The sequence below is a fragment of the Aricia agestis genome, chromosome 2 (genome assembly GCF_905147365.1).
Source record: "Aricia agestis chromosome 2, ilAriAges1.1, whole genome shotgun sequence".
Lineage (NCBI taxonomy): Eukaryota > Metazoa > Arthropoda > Insecta > Lepidoptera > Lycaenidae > Aricia > Aricia agestis.
This window is the reverse complement of record NC_056407.1, coordinates 12,648,758-12,662,936: the sequence shown is the minus strand read 5'-3', so window position 1 is coordinate 12,662,936 and position 14,179 is coordinate 12,648,758. Positions and strand designations below refer to the sequence as shown.

Genomic DNA, 14,179 nt, shown 5'->3' with positions numbered 1-14,179 from the left:
AATTCTGGCATGTTCTTGATCGAGCTGACTTGTAATAAAATTAAATTTAGTAGCATCACTACTTACGCCAGATATCGTGAATTGCGATTCCACCTGTGCAAACCACACTTCAGGTTCTTCAGGCCAAAATGGTGGCATGCGTACGCCCACTCGATAAACTTCGCCCGAGTTAATGTGTCCGCAGGCCATTCTGTCGGTCGCGGTACCTTGTTCGCCCGCCATCTTGTCGCTTGCGCCCGCTTCGTCCTGCATGTCCTTGCGTATCGTCGGAAGGTCACCACTGTAGGATTGAGGCAAATATCCTAAAGAATATTTACCCCACCTAACTGTCGATCTGTCTGTCTGTACTTAAGTTCGGAACTAAGGTTGTCGGTCTGTATGTCTGATAATATTTATCCCCTACGGCTTACATATAACTATAAAATATACTCCGCTATCGGGATTCGAACCCGATATGTAAGCAATAATAAGGAGGATAGGTATATATTGCGTGAAGCGCTTAACACTAAATGAATATGAAAGATGAAAAGAAACAAGATGAAATACTTACAGAATGAAATTTATTATGAGGATGAATACACAGTAAGGATCAAGCACAGTGAAATGAGAAGTTAAAGAAATAGCACAGAAAAACAGTATGGAAAAGCACAAATGAAAATATGAAATGAAATAATGATGAATGACAAAATGATCGAACTACGTAAGCTAAATGTCTAAGTACAAGGGACACAGGCGGTGCGTATGAGAGCCTACAGCGGAGTGGCGTGTGCGCTCGTCGTTTCTGGAAGCCGGCGCGCTCGGCGACCGGTTGTAAGGGAGACGGACACGCGCCGCGCGGAAGCGATAAGCGTAGCGATTTTATCGTACATATAACAAATATCGCTACATTATTATTAACTGATGCAAATTTTAAGACCTCCGATCACCAACTTAAAAACATTCTTATTTGGCTTAAAGGACACTAAGGTTGTATTATTAGTCTGCTCTTGGTATTTAAGGACAAAGAGAATATAAGAAAGACAGTAAAAAGAGGATCTAAGAGGTTGAACCTAGAAAAAAAAATTACGTCGGTTATTGAAGTTTAAGTTAAAAAAACACAGATTAAACTTTTATTTGTCCGTTTTCAGACAATCGCCGTCGTTCTTTCTTTAAAATTAGCTAAACACAATCAAAATTTACCAATCACAGTCGATATTAGATCGAATTGTATTTTTGTCTTTAAAGTCCGACTCTTGTTACGCTTGTAGTTAATATTCTCTTTGCTCTTAAGTTTTAAAGTTGGCTATTTACACGGGCTTTGGTTATTAACATGAAATTTAACACCCTTTAAACTCATTTTAAAATTGTATTTGAATATTGTATCGTATTTAATTACGACCATTGACTTCTTTGGAATGGTTATTTAAAAGATCAAGAAACTTAGGTACGTACTTAATATAATTATAGTTTTTTTCTCCTCAATACAATTATCACTAATTTCAGCTTACTTTTTGATTTAGATGCGACTAAGTCATTTTTAGTTATTTTAATATTTTTTTAGATAATAGTACCTATATTATAAGGGCAATGTAATACCTATATACAATTTATTTCATAACAATCAAAATCAAACACTGAAACTTAAAGGAAGAGAAGCAATATAAATAATAAACACTGAGACAGGCTAAATCTGATTGACAAAAGTGTTAAAAAATGTAAAATTAAAAACAATTTAAGTTTTAACGTACCTACATTCTGTTTTAATATAATAAAATAATATTGATTAATAATATTAATGAGCCAATGCTTTTTAAGCTTTATTTTCAAAAATATTACATGAGATAACCAGTTGCCAATTACAGTTTAAAGGACAATTTTTTGGATATCCAGAATGTAGTTGTCCTTTAAGGCCTAACGTCATTGTTAAAATTTTATTTAGGCTGTAACGATTTTATTTTGTATTTTCTGATTTGGCTTTAAAGGACACTTACCAAAAATCACAGAACTTAAAGGACACTCATCTCGTTAACTACGCTAGCTAGACCAAATTAAACGATTGGATCCAGTTCAGCGCAAAAAAATATAAAAAATGGTCTTTAAACCAAAACTGTAGATAAAACCACAAAGTTATGTGTTTTTCTATAAAAAAAGTTTTTCGGCTCCTGAAAAATTTTCACATTTCCTTTGACATTTCCACCATCGATATACTAATTGTACGAATTAATAATATCACTCTTATATAATAATGCCAAAGGACTATTATAGTCACTATGTTATCAGCAGTAAACACTAGACGAGTGTTATTAGCCTTGCACTGAGTTAATAATGTTGCAATAATAGGCAATTGACGTTATCATTACCTCTGGAATATGTTTTCTAGTTGGATCCAGATGCATACCACCTACTTCAACGATGCCGGGTGGGAAAAGTTTACGTCCGTTGAGAAAATGATGAGTGTTAACGAGCATAAGGGAACTCCTATGTCTCGCGAGCTCACCGAGGTCAGGGATTTTTCCATAGCGCTGTTCTATAACGCTCTGCTCTTTCAATTGTACCTCGTAGCGCATCCAATAATTCAAATACAAGCTGAATAGTGAGTTTTCCACTCTTTCCCGGAAAGACATTGGCGATTTGAACGGGGAGCTCACAGTAGGCTCGTAAGCCGGGTTATCCATCACACCCATACGCTCCGCGGACCACGGCATCACAGTGCACGAGAGTAAGGAAACCACTGGGGCCGTAATATTGAACACATGGAGCAAACCGATCATGCAGTCACTCGAAAAATTCTCCACCAACACTACATCGTACTCCTTCCTGAGCACGTCAGTAAATGGAGCGTAATCCACTATTTTACCACAAATGTCCACCGCCATCCCGGCAAGGGGATCGATCGCTGTCAACGCTCTCATGAGGTTCCCTAGGAGCGGTAACTTCATCGCTATGGTTGGGTTCTCGAACCACGTCAGATCCATAGTCTCGATTCCAATATTAGACAAGCCTTGGAAGCTGACGTCTGTGTAGTTCGCTGGTGGATTTTTTAGGGGAAAAAACGAAGCCACGGTGACATGGTGCCCACGTTCTGCAAGTTTTTGTAGCAGGGGCTCGAATACCATCTGGTGACTTCTCCCCGTGTGAGGGAATAACCTTTACTAATATGTGATAATATACGTCTTAGTGTTATAGCATAATAAGTAGCATTAAGTACATTATACCAACACTTTTGCGTTATTTTATACGTAATCATGTGCTAAGATTTAAGAATATAAAATCAATGAAACGATAAACTAAGGAAATAAAAGTCTATTAGATTTAGATGGTAACCTTAACAAGTAGTGAACTTAGCGGTCAAGTGCAATGCATTATAGATGCCAAGGTTCAACAACCTATTGTACTAGTAACTAGTTCGTGACAACGTGTTATAGATTTGTAAAGCTAAATCACAGTTTATGAGGCTAAGGGTGGGTTGCACCGGAGGCGTGGTTAAAGTTAAATTTATGGTCAAAGTTATGGTTATAGTTAAGGCTAATTTAACTTTAACCTTTAATTTGACCACAGAATTTGACAGCAGACGTTGCTGGTCCGACAAGGCTTCAAATGAAAGTGGGCGGGGGCGCTGCTGGTAAAGGAGAACTATCAACAATCGGCCAAGTGCGAGTCGGACCCACGCACGAAGGGTTCCGTACCGATATAGAGCAAAAATAGGCTAAAAATTGTGTTTTTTGTATGAGAGCCCCCTTAAATTTTAATTTTATTTTAAAATTATTAATAAATATTAAAATACACATGTAATAAAAAAATGTGGGAAAAATTCAAGTGCCTACCTCTTGCCATTATTGATATAGAGCGAAAAGGGCCGAAAACACGTTTGTTGTATGGGAGCCCCCCTTAAATATTAATTTTATTTTGTTTTCAGTGTTTGTTCTTATAGCGGCAACAGATATACACAATCTGTGAAAATTTCAGAAGTCTAGCTATAGCGGTTCTTGAGATACAGCCTGGAGACAGACAGACGGACAGACAACGAAGTCTTAGTAATAGGGTCCCGTTTTTACCCTGTGGGTACGGAACCCTATAAATGGCGTTTTTGTATGATGACAGTGTTAGTTCCTTTTTTCGCCACGTGCATTTAAATCCTTGTCAAACTCTATGGTTAAATATGGCGTCCATTTTTTTACTTTAAAACCAAAGATTTGACATTTTTCACTGTAGTTTATAGTTAAAGTTACAGTTATTGTTAAAGTAAGTTCGTGTAACCCACCCATTAGTAATAATATAAGAACGTATTATGAACCTATAAGGAACATGGTCAGAAACTATAGTATTTGATAATGTAAACAAAATATTATGATGTTACACAATTGATTCTTAAAAGTCAAGGACGTAAAAATCGCGGTGGTAGCTGATAGGCACATGGATGATGGAAAAATCCCTTAATGCATTCTGTTTACAACAGCTGTTATTAATTTTTTGCTATATTTAAATTTAAACGGTAAAATATGTACATATTATTATTATTGAAGCAGAAAAAACAGGAATTGTAGTAATTTTGAAATGCATCAGTAAGTATGAAGTCGCCAACTGTCCGAGCATTAATTATATCAGTCCATTCGATAACAGAGAAAAGGTGATTAAATAATACATAGGTATTTTCTATTTAGCTATGCAGACAAAATTAGTTTACCTTTGGTAAATTTTTTCGGTTAGGATCCAGATGCATACCTCCTACCTCCACAATGCCGGGAGGCCATACACGACGTCCGTTAAAGGAGTGATGGGTATTGACTAGTATAAGAGAACTCCGGTTTTTCGCGAGACCACCGAGGTCAGGAATTTTTCCGTAACGTTTTTCTATAATTTTCTGCTCCTTTGTTTGGATATTACGATGAAACCAGTAAGAATTCAAGTAAACGCTAAATAAAGAATTCTCAACTCTTTCCAAAAATGACATCGGCGAAGCGAACGGTGAGGTCATAATTGGCACAAAGGCGGGATTATCCATCACACTTATACGCTCAGCGGACCACGGCATCGGAGCACACGACAGTACGGACACCACCGGGGCCGTAACATTGAACACGTGAAGCAAACCGATCATGCAATCGCTGTTGAAGTTTTCCACTAGCACTACATCGTACTCGTATTCCTTTTTTAAAACCTCCACGAGTGGACCGTATTCGACTAGTTTGTCACAGATATTCAGGGATCTCTCTACCAGGGGTGCAAACTCCATAGTGCCTTCACAATGTTTCCGATGAGAGGGAATTTTGTAAGCATGCTCGGGGTTTCGTACCACATCAGGTCCATGGTCTCGATACCGATGCTGGCCAAGCCTTCGAAACTAACATCGGTGTAATTGGGTGGAGGATTTTTCAGCGGAAAAAACGATGCCACAGTGACTCGGTGCCCACGCTCGGCGAGCTTCTGTAGCAGGGGCTCGAATACCATCTGGTGACTTCTCCCCGTGTGAGGGAATAACCCCAGGATTCTGGCACATTGTGTATAATGAACTAGACAGGACAGCACGAATATGTATACATAAATATAAGGGCGCATAGCAAGAGATGTTGCCGAAACCGTGTCACGCGAAAAACTGTGGTATTATCTGCTTATGTAATTTAGGTTAGACCGTAACCTATATTTAACCCTATGTATACGTAATGATAATGACTATAGAGAAGCGGAGCTATTTTTGTTTGCACACGATCGTGAAATACCGTACGCTAAGAAAAATAAAGTGTACAATGTATTAAGAGGATTCCACGCCGCCGTTTTTCCATATGTTGTTGGGAACAACAATACAAATGTTGTTCCCTGTTTCCTCCCTGGATAATGCCGGTAGAGTTATGATTTTTTTCCTTTTCCTGAATATCTATGGCCACTGGCATGTCCCTATGTTTTCCTTTTTTTCATAATTTTATTATTAAAAAAGATAAGAACGTCCAAAAACCCAAAAAAATGGCCTCTGTGTTCAAACACCCAGAAACTGGCTAAAATATACAAAAAAAAATAAAACATTTCCTATGTTTTATTTTATTTACACAGCTCAAGCCTTCCTTTAATTCTTAATGAAAAAAGTACTTAAATCGGTTAAGTTTTGGAGAAGGAATCAGCGGACAACGAATCGAAGATTTTCTGTTCTTTTATTAGAACTTTTGTCGTGTTGTCTCTATCGCGCTCTGCGGTGGGAGACTTGAGATTGGTGAGACAGCAATACATTTCCAAATACCTATTTTCAATTTCTCTCACCTCTGGTGTATCCTCTTAACTGAATGTATAATAACGGATTATGTATAATTTTTGAACTACAAAAAGCACCATAATATTCTGTTAAAAAACCTATCCAAGGATAATGAATAAAAGCTCTGAGGACGATAAAGCTCTGATGAATTGTTCGGAATCATACCACCTGCAACTTTTCGCCATCGTCCCACGCGAAAAATATACCATCATCATCACCTTGACGAGTGGCAGTCTTCCACCGTGCGTTTCTCGCGTTACTTTCTGCCGTGCACTGTAAAACTCTGGAACGAACTGTCACCTGTGGACCTATACGACATGCAAACCTTCAAGGTCCTTCCTTCTTAAAAGGCCGGCAACGCTCCTGCAGCTCTTCTGATGTTGCGAGTGTCCATGGGCGACGGTAGTTACTTTCCATCGGGTGACGCGTTTGCTCGTTTGCCCCCTTAATTCATTGAAAAAAAACTACTGGAGCAATTTTTATGTTACTTGGCAGTTGGCACACATCAGGAATAGACCACGTGAAGAGAAATAGGCTATTTTTTGCGGAATTTATTTGTATGAATTTTAATGAAACTTTAAAATAATATTGCTTATACATCAGAATAACACATAGGCTACAATTTTAACCGACTTTCGGGAAGGAGTTGTTCATTTTTTTACATTCAACGATTACTCCGCCGTTTGTGAACCGATTTTCAAAATTTTTCTTTTGATGTACAGAATATCATCTTAATTTGGTACTAGGTATATTCACAAAAGTGGTGATCTGATGAAGGGATCCATAAGTAATCGAGGGAACTCCTCAAAAATTATATGGAAACATGTGGTAACTTCGGTTTCGTGAGAAGTATTCTAAGCATATACTACTTACAAGTAAGATTTTGCACCAAGGTATACCATGGTTTGGAAGGCGCTAAGAGAACTCCTGATTCTTAATAGATACAAGTTTGGGAGTTTTGGCGTTGTTTTAAGAACGGAAAGTATATTATGCTACTATGCAAATTAACTTCATCATAATCATCATCACTACCATATTATACCATGGATCATCCCATGATTATGAGCTTATTATGACCCTATTACTGGTAGGTACTTTTCATAGTCTTTTAGATCGAGATTCGATTTTGTCAAGCAATTTTAAAAAATCTATACTAATAATATCATAAACCTGAAGAATTTGTTTGTTTGATTGAACGCGCTAATCTCAGGAACTATTGGTCCGATTTAAAAAAATCTTTCTGAGTGAGCTAATTTATCGAAGAAGGCTATAGGCTTTATATTATCACGCTGAATCTAATAGGGCCGAAGAAACAGAGGAAAATGTGGTTAAAACGGGGAAATTATAAGAAAGGGTTTCACGAACTACTGAAGCAAGTTTCATTTTATTTGGCACAGATATTGAGTAGACTGTAGAGCACCTGAAGGGACATATTTTAAGCTATTTTGTAGCGGGAAAGCGTACGGTTTTCGTAAAATTTCTAATTTACGCGGGCAAAGCCGCGCGGGACATCTAATCATTAATATGTGCATTCATGTCGAATAACAGCTTTGTATGTATAGTCTCTGAGCAAACCAGCGGACAGACAGACGGACGGACGGACGGACAGACGGACAGACTGACAGACTGACAGACGGACAGACGGACAAAGGGACAGACGGACAGGCGGACAGACGGACAGGCGGACAGACGGACAGACGGACAGACAGACAGACGGACGGACAGATCGAGTCTATAAGGCTGCATACACACCCTAAAGTATTATCACTCAGTTTTGTTACACTCTGTATTTAATCATTATTCAAAAAGTTACTCTATGTATGAAAGTATTATGTGCATATTTATAACTGATATTTAAATTGGGTTCTAAAAGTATTTAGTAACAAACTAAATGATGCACGCAACTCCGTTGCGCCAAAACTCATTTATCATGCGGAAACCGTACATTAATTTTCCGGGATAAAAAGTATCCTATGTCCTTTCCCGGGACTTAAAGTATCTCCATGCCCAGCAAAATCGGTTCAGCGGTTTGGGCGTGAAGAGGTAACAGACAGACAGACACACTTTCGCATATTTTATAATATTAGTATGGATGAACGACATCGTTATAGGGTAGGTATACACTATTTTAATTTTTAATACGTAGGTATACTAATAGGACCACGTGAACTAGCATTATTATTACGTAGATAGATATAATATAATAATACATTTAAATAAATTAACTGTTGGGAGACCATGACATTAAAGTTATTCTTTTTAAGTGATTCGCATTAGTTCTTAATCTTAAACTCGTTTCTCGGAAGTCTGACGAAAATTATTTGCGGAATATATTTTACTAGCTGTTGCCCGCGACTTCGTCCGCGTGGACTTCAGTTTATAGCGCGCGATGTCAACAAAATTGGTGTCAAAAGCTTTTATAAAAAAACCCTGGTACCCCTTAAATCAATACAGCTGTGCAGTGTGCACACAATAAGTATTTCATTTTTTTATATTAAACTTTATATTTTATGCCAAATTTTAAAGCTTATTTAGCCCTCCAATTACACAACTTTACCCATAAACTATTTATCATTGATAGATTTAAGGTTACGTCACTGCACAGATAAAGTACTGAGTTATTTAATACCGTAGAATAGATATAACAATCGAAAAAAATCGAAACTTAAATGTAAGATGATACCACGTCTTATAGAAAGACTTTTGAGCAAGCGTCAGCGCGATGTAGAAGACGCACGGCGCCATCTATTATGAACTGTTGGAACTAACTTAATTTGAACAAATTTACGCATTTTCACCCCCTTACAACCCTTTTTTCCAGTAAAAAAGTAGCCTATGTCCTTTCTCAGGCCTTAGACTATCTGTATACAAAATTTCATTACAATCGGTTCGGTAGTTTTGGCGTTTGGCGTGAAAGCGAGACTGACAGACAGACAGACAGACATACAGAGATACTTTTGGCGTTTGGCGTGAAAGCGAGACTGACAGACAGACAGACAGACAGAGATACTTTCGCATTTACAATGTTAGTATAGATTATGTGCACACTGCACAGCTGTTTTTGGGTATTTTGATTAAGGGCCGCGCTACACCGGAATGGCAGCGGCGAGGCGAGCACGTCATTCTTCTGCCATTCCGGTGTAGCGCGGCCCTAAGAGGGGTACCACTTACCAGGGTTTTAAAAAGTTTTTAAATTTGACACACATTTTGTTGACACCGCGCGCTATAAACTAAAGTCCACGCGGACGAAGTCGCGGGCAACAGCTAGTGTTACAATAAAGTAAAAAATAAAACGCCATCTGTTGAATCGTATTAGAACTAAAATGTTCATTCCATCGATATATTTCTGGATTTTTTATAATATTATACATAAAATATGTTTAAGATTTTTGAAATTTTATTTTAATACACATCCAAGACCCAGGAACATTGAAAACTTTTTGTTCCGCCTGCGGGACTCGAACCCAGGACCCCCGGGATGAGCGCTGGCCACGCGCAATGCGAATTCATTTTCATCGATATTTTCATGGAAATAAGATATTTTCCCACATCAAAATGTAGCCTATGTCCTTTCTCAGACTCTAGAATAACTGTATACAAAATTTCATTGCAATCGGTTCAGTAGTTTTGGCGTGAAAGCAAGACAGACAGACAGACAGACAGACAGACAGACAGACAGACAGAGATACTTTCGCATTTATAATATTAGTATGGATTGTCATGTTTACTGATTATCTCATATAATGATATTATGATATAATTAAATTATTACCTTTGGAATAATATTTTTTGTTGGATCCAAATGCATGCCACCGACTTCTATAACTCCAGGCGGCACAAGATGACGCCCGTTCAAGGAATGATGGGTGTTTATGAGCAATAAGGAGCTCCGTGTCATCGCGAGCTGATAGAGGTCCTGCACTTTTCCGTACCGCCTGCTTATAATTTCCTGCTCCTTCCTCTGAACCTCGTATCTCATCCAATAATTCATGGCCACCCTGAACAACGTATTCTCCATTCGCTCCCAGAACGTCATCGGCGCATCGAAGTACGTGTTGGGCGTGATGACGGGCACGTACGACGGGTTGCTCACGATGCCAATCCGCTCCGCAGACCACGGCATGTAGGTGCAAGTCAGCAGCGAGATGACCGGGGCTTTGATCTTGAACACGTCGAGCAAGCCGATCATGCAGTCGCTGTTGAAATTTTGCACCAGAACCACGTCGTACTCTTTCCTCAGCGCCTCGATGAGAGGTTCGAACTCCACGAATTTGCTGCAGAGATCTAATGCTATGTTCCTCAGCGCGCGAAACTGGGGCATCGATTTCAGGAGATTCCCGACGAGAGGCAGCTTCGTCAGAATGCCCGGATTCTCGCACGCCTTCAGATCCATGGTCGCGATTCCCGCGGGAGCGAGTCCTTCCAAGCTTATGTCCGTGTAATTAGCGGGAGGATTTCGCAGCGGGAAAAACGACGCGACGGTAACATGGTGTCCCCTTTTAGCCAGCGTCCGCAGCAGGGGCTCGAACACCATATGGTGACTTCTCCCAGTGTGCGGTAATAATACGAGTATCCTCGCGCACTGTGCGCTAAATATAGCGAATGCGAAAAAATAAAAAAGTGCGGGTCGCATCGCGCGCGTTTTGCTCGATTCGAGGCTCTCGGTAAACTGTTTAATGATTCATGTTCACGAGGAAATATTTAGGTAGAGCAAAATTTCTTTATAATATCAAATGCTTAACCTTCATTGACAGGTGATATATTTCCTTACTGCGTATCGCGCTCGCGATATCTCTAAGCAAAATATGCAGTCTGCGGCCTAGTGGATGAGCGGATTAGAGATAAATCCTTAAGAGGAGTCCACACCGCCCTTTTTTCCATACAAACGTTGTCCCCTGTTTCCTCCCTGGATAATGCTAGTAGAGTTATAATTTTTTTCCTGAATATCTACGACCACTAATACGATGTCCCTATGTTTTCTTTTTTTTCATAATTTAATTATTAAATAAGATATGAACGTTCAAAAACCCAAAAAAATGGCCAGATTTTCCGCTGTGTTCAAACGTCCAGAAAACAGATTTGGCTAGATTATACAAAAAAAATCAAAACATAGGAACACAGCTCAAGCCTTTTTTAATCTTTAATGAAAAAAGTACTTAAATCGGTTAAGTTTTGGAGAAGGAATCAGGGGACAACGAATCGTTGATTTTCTGGATTTTCTGCAGTTGTCTCTATCGCGTTCTGCGGTATAGGCTTGAGGTAAGGGAGACTGCTATAGATATTACACGTGCTTTTTTTTCATTTCTCTAGCCACTGGTGTATCCTCTTAAGCCGTCTGTGACACATATTTGTTTTGGGATCATCTTTTATAAAAAATCTAAAAGCAGACACTCACAGCTTCAAAGCCGACATTTACCTACAAAAAATATTTTTGTGAGCTGATCATACTCAGATCATTTTATACGTGGGAGAGCCATGCTTCGGCACGAATGGGCCGGCTCGACCGGAGAAATACCACGTGCTCACAGAAATTGCGCTGTGTTTCACCGAGTGAGTGAGTTTACCGGAGGCCTAATTCCCTCCCCTAATCCCTTCCCTACCCTCCCCTATTCCGTTCCCTTCCTTACCCTCCCCTATCACTTTATTCCCTCTTAATTCATGAAGACCTAAGCGGCCGCATCCGGCCGCGATAACAATGGAAAAGCTATTGTGTCTCGTTATTCCACGATCGATGGGCCGGCAACGCTCTTGCAGCTCTTCTGATGCTGCGAGTGTCCATGGGCGACGGAAGTTGCTTTCCATCAGGTGACCCGTTTTATATACCGGTTATATAGCATACCGGTCGAAGAAGATGGTCGGCCTGGTATATTGAAATAAAAAATCATGAAAATTGACTTTTATTAATCAGACTGAAAAGATATTTAGTTTTCAACACTTCATTTTGCGCAGAGTAGGTAACACGTTTGTAATTCCCATTTGCCAGGAAAATAGACGTTTATTTTATCTTCCAGGGTGCCCCCCCCCCTGGGTACGCCAACGTTTATTTTCCATTACTTAAGTTAATAAATGGTAAAATTTAAATTGTTGACGATGCAAGAGCATCGAGGAATATTAATATTATTAAGTACGCGTATAAAATTTAATGAATACTTAATGCATTTTATGATGTACCTACGTCATTAAGAGAGTAATTTTTAAATAAAACAATAACTGAATATTCTAGACTACAAGTCGGGCAGAATTGAGGTTTTTGTATGGGAACGTGAGACTACTTAAAATATATATAAATAGAGGGCTGAGGGTGTAACAAAACTAAGCGATAATACTTAAGGGTGTGTATGTGTTTCTTGTAAAGAGTTCACTGTGAAAGTAGCAGCGCTGAAAGATCTTTTTTTCCCTTTTGTATGGGGAAAGTCCTCATGACGCTGGGGCGATTGCCCGCACAAAAGTGAAAAAAATTGGTCTTACTGCGCTGCTACTTTCACAGTAAACTATCTACAAGGAACACAATATAATATATACACAGTACACACCCTAAAGTACATATTATTACTTAGTTTTGTTACATTCTGTATAAAATATATTAAGTATAAGAAGTAAGAAGATAATATAATATGTATTTAAATAGGTTAACATACAATTTATAATTTTAAATTGATTTTATAATAGCAAAAAACACGGGACAGTGTTTGCTATTGACGTAATTTTACAATAAGTAATCTTATCTATATATTAATACGTTAGCCAAAAACTTTGTATCCCTTTTGACGAAAAATGGGGAAACGTAGGTGAATGAAATTTTACACAGTTATAGTTTATATGGTGAAGGAGTGCATCGAGCTAATATTATTTTAAAATTTTGCTTTTATCATATATATTTTTAACAAATATAACGTTACACACACTAGGACACTACTACTAGGAAAAATTGCAGATTTTTGAGTGACAAGCCTATACATACGAATTATACTCTTTTATTTATGGTTGAAGTCTGTTGACAACAATGACAAATTGAAAATGGACTATTGTTTTTTTTAATTTAATTTTAGATACTATTAGACAATGCACGGCCAGTCTGAGATCAGCTGAGTCCCAGAGACAAGAATTGAAAAAAACTATGATGCAGTCAATATTTCTACAAAATATAGGTAGTAGTCCTAATGTCTTTGCAAGTAAGGTCGAATTTCGACCATTGGGCGATCTCTAGTATCTTTAAACGAGCAATTCTTGTATATGTTACGCTCAAAGACCGAAAACGCTCAGTGAGCGAAAAAATGGCTCACAACGCGTTGTGGTCATAGTGAAACGGCCACGACGCGTTCTGGTAATCACAGAAATACCACAAAGTAAAATTCGTGTCGTGGCTGACGTGCTAATTGACCACAACGCGTTGTGGTAATCGAGAAAAGCCATGACGCGTTCTGAGCATTTAAAAACAGCCACGACGCGAATCCGTGTTGTGGCCCTAATGAAAACGGTCACGACGCGTTCTGAAAACAGGTTAGTTACTCAGGAGTAATTTTATAGCGCCCAAGTGTGTGCGCAATACACAAGAGCACTCTGGTTTCAAAGAAACTAGATCAGTTACGAAGGAGTAATTTTATAGTTGATACGTGGGATAGCCATGCTTCGGCACGAATGGACCGGCTCGACCGGAGAAATACCACGTTCTCACAGAAAACCGGCGTGAAACAGCGCTTCCGCTGTGTTTCGCCGAGTGAGTGAGTTTACCGGAGGCTCAATCCCCAACCCTATTCCCTTCCCCTCCCATCCCTACCCTCCCCTATTACCCATATAATAATAATTGGAATCTCGGAATCGGCTCCAACGATTTTCATGAAATTTAGTATAGGGGGTAATTTAGTTCGGGGGGTTTCGGGGGCGAAAAATCGATCTAACTAAGAATCATTTTTAGAAAATGTCATTTTATTCGTGTTTTATCGAATACCGAGCGAAGCT

General features: G+C 38.9%; 1 protein-coding gene across 1 annotated transcript in view; it reads right to left on the bottom strand.

Moving 5' to 3' along the window:
* LOC121736887 (UDP-glycosyltransferase UGT5-like) overlaps window positions 1-14,179 on the bottom strand; it is a 47,722-nt gene that overhangs the window by 14,665 nt on the left and 18,878 nt on the right. The window lies entirely within an intron of this gene.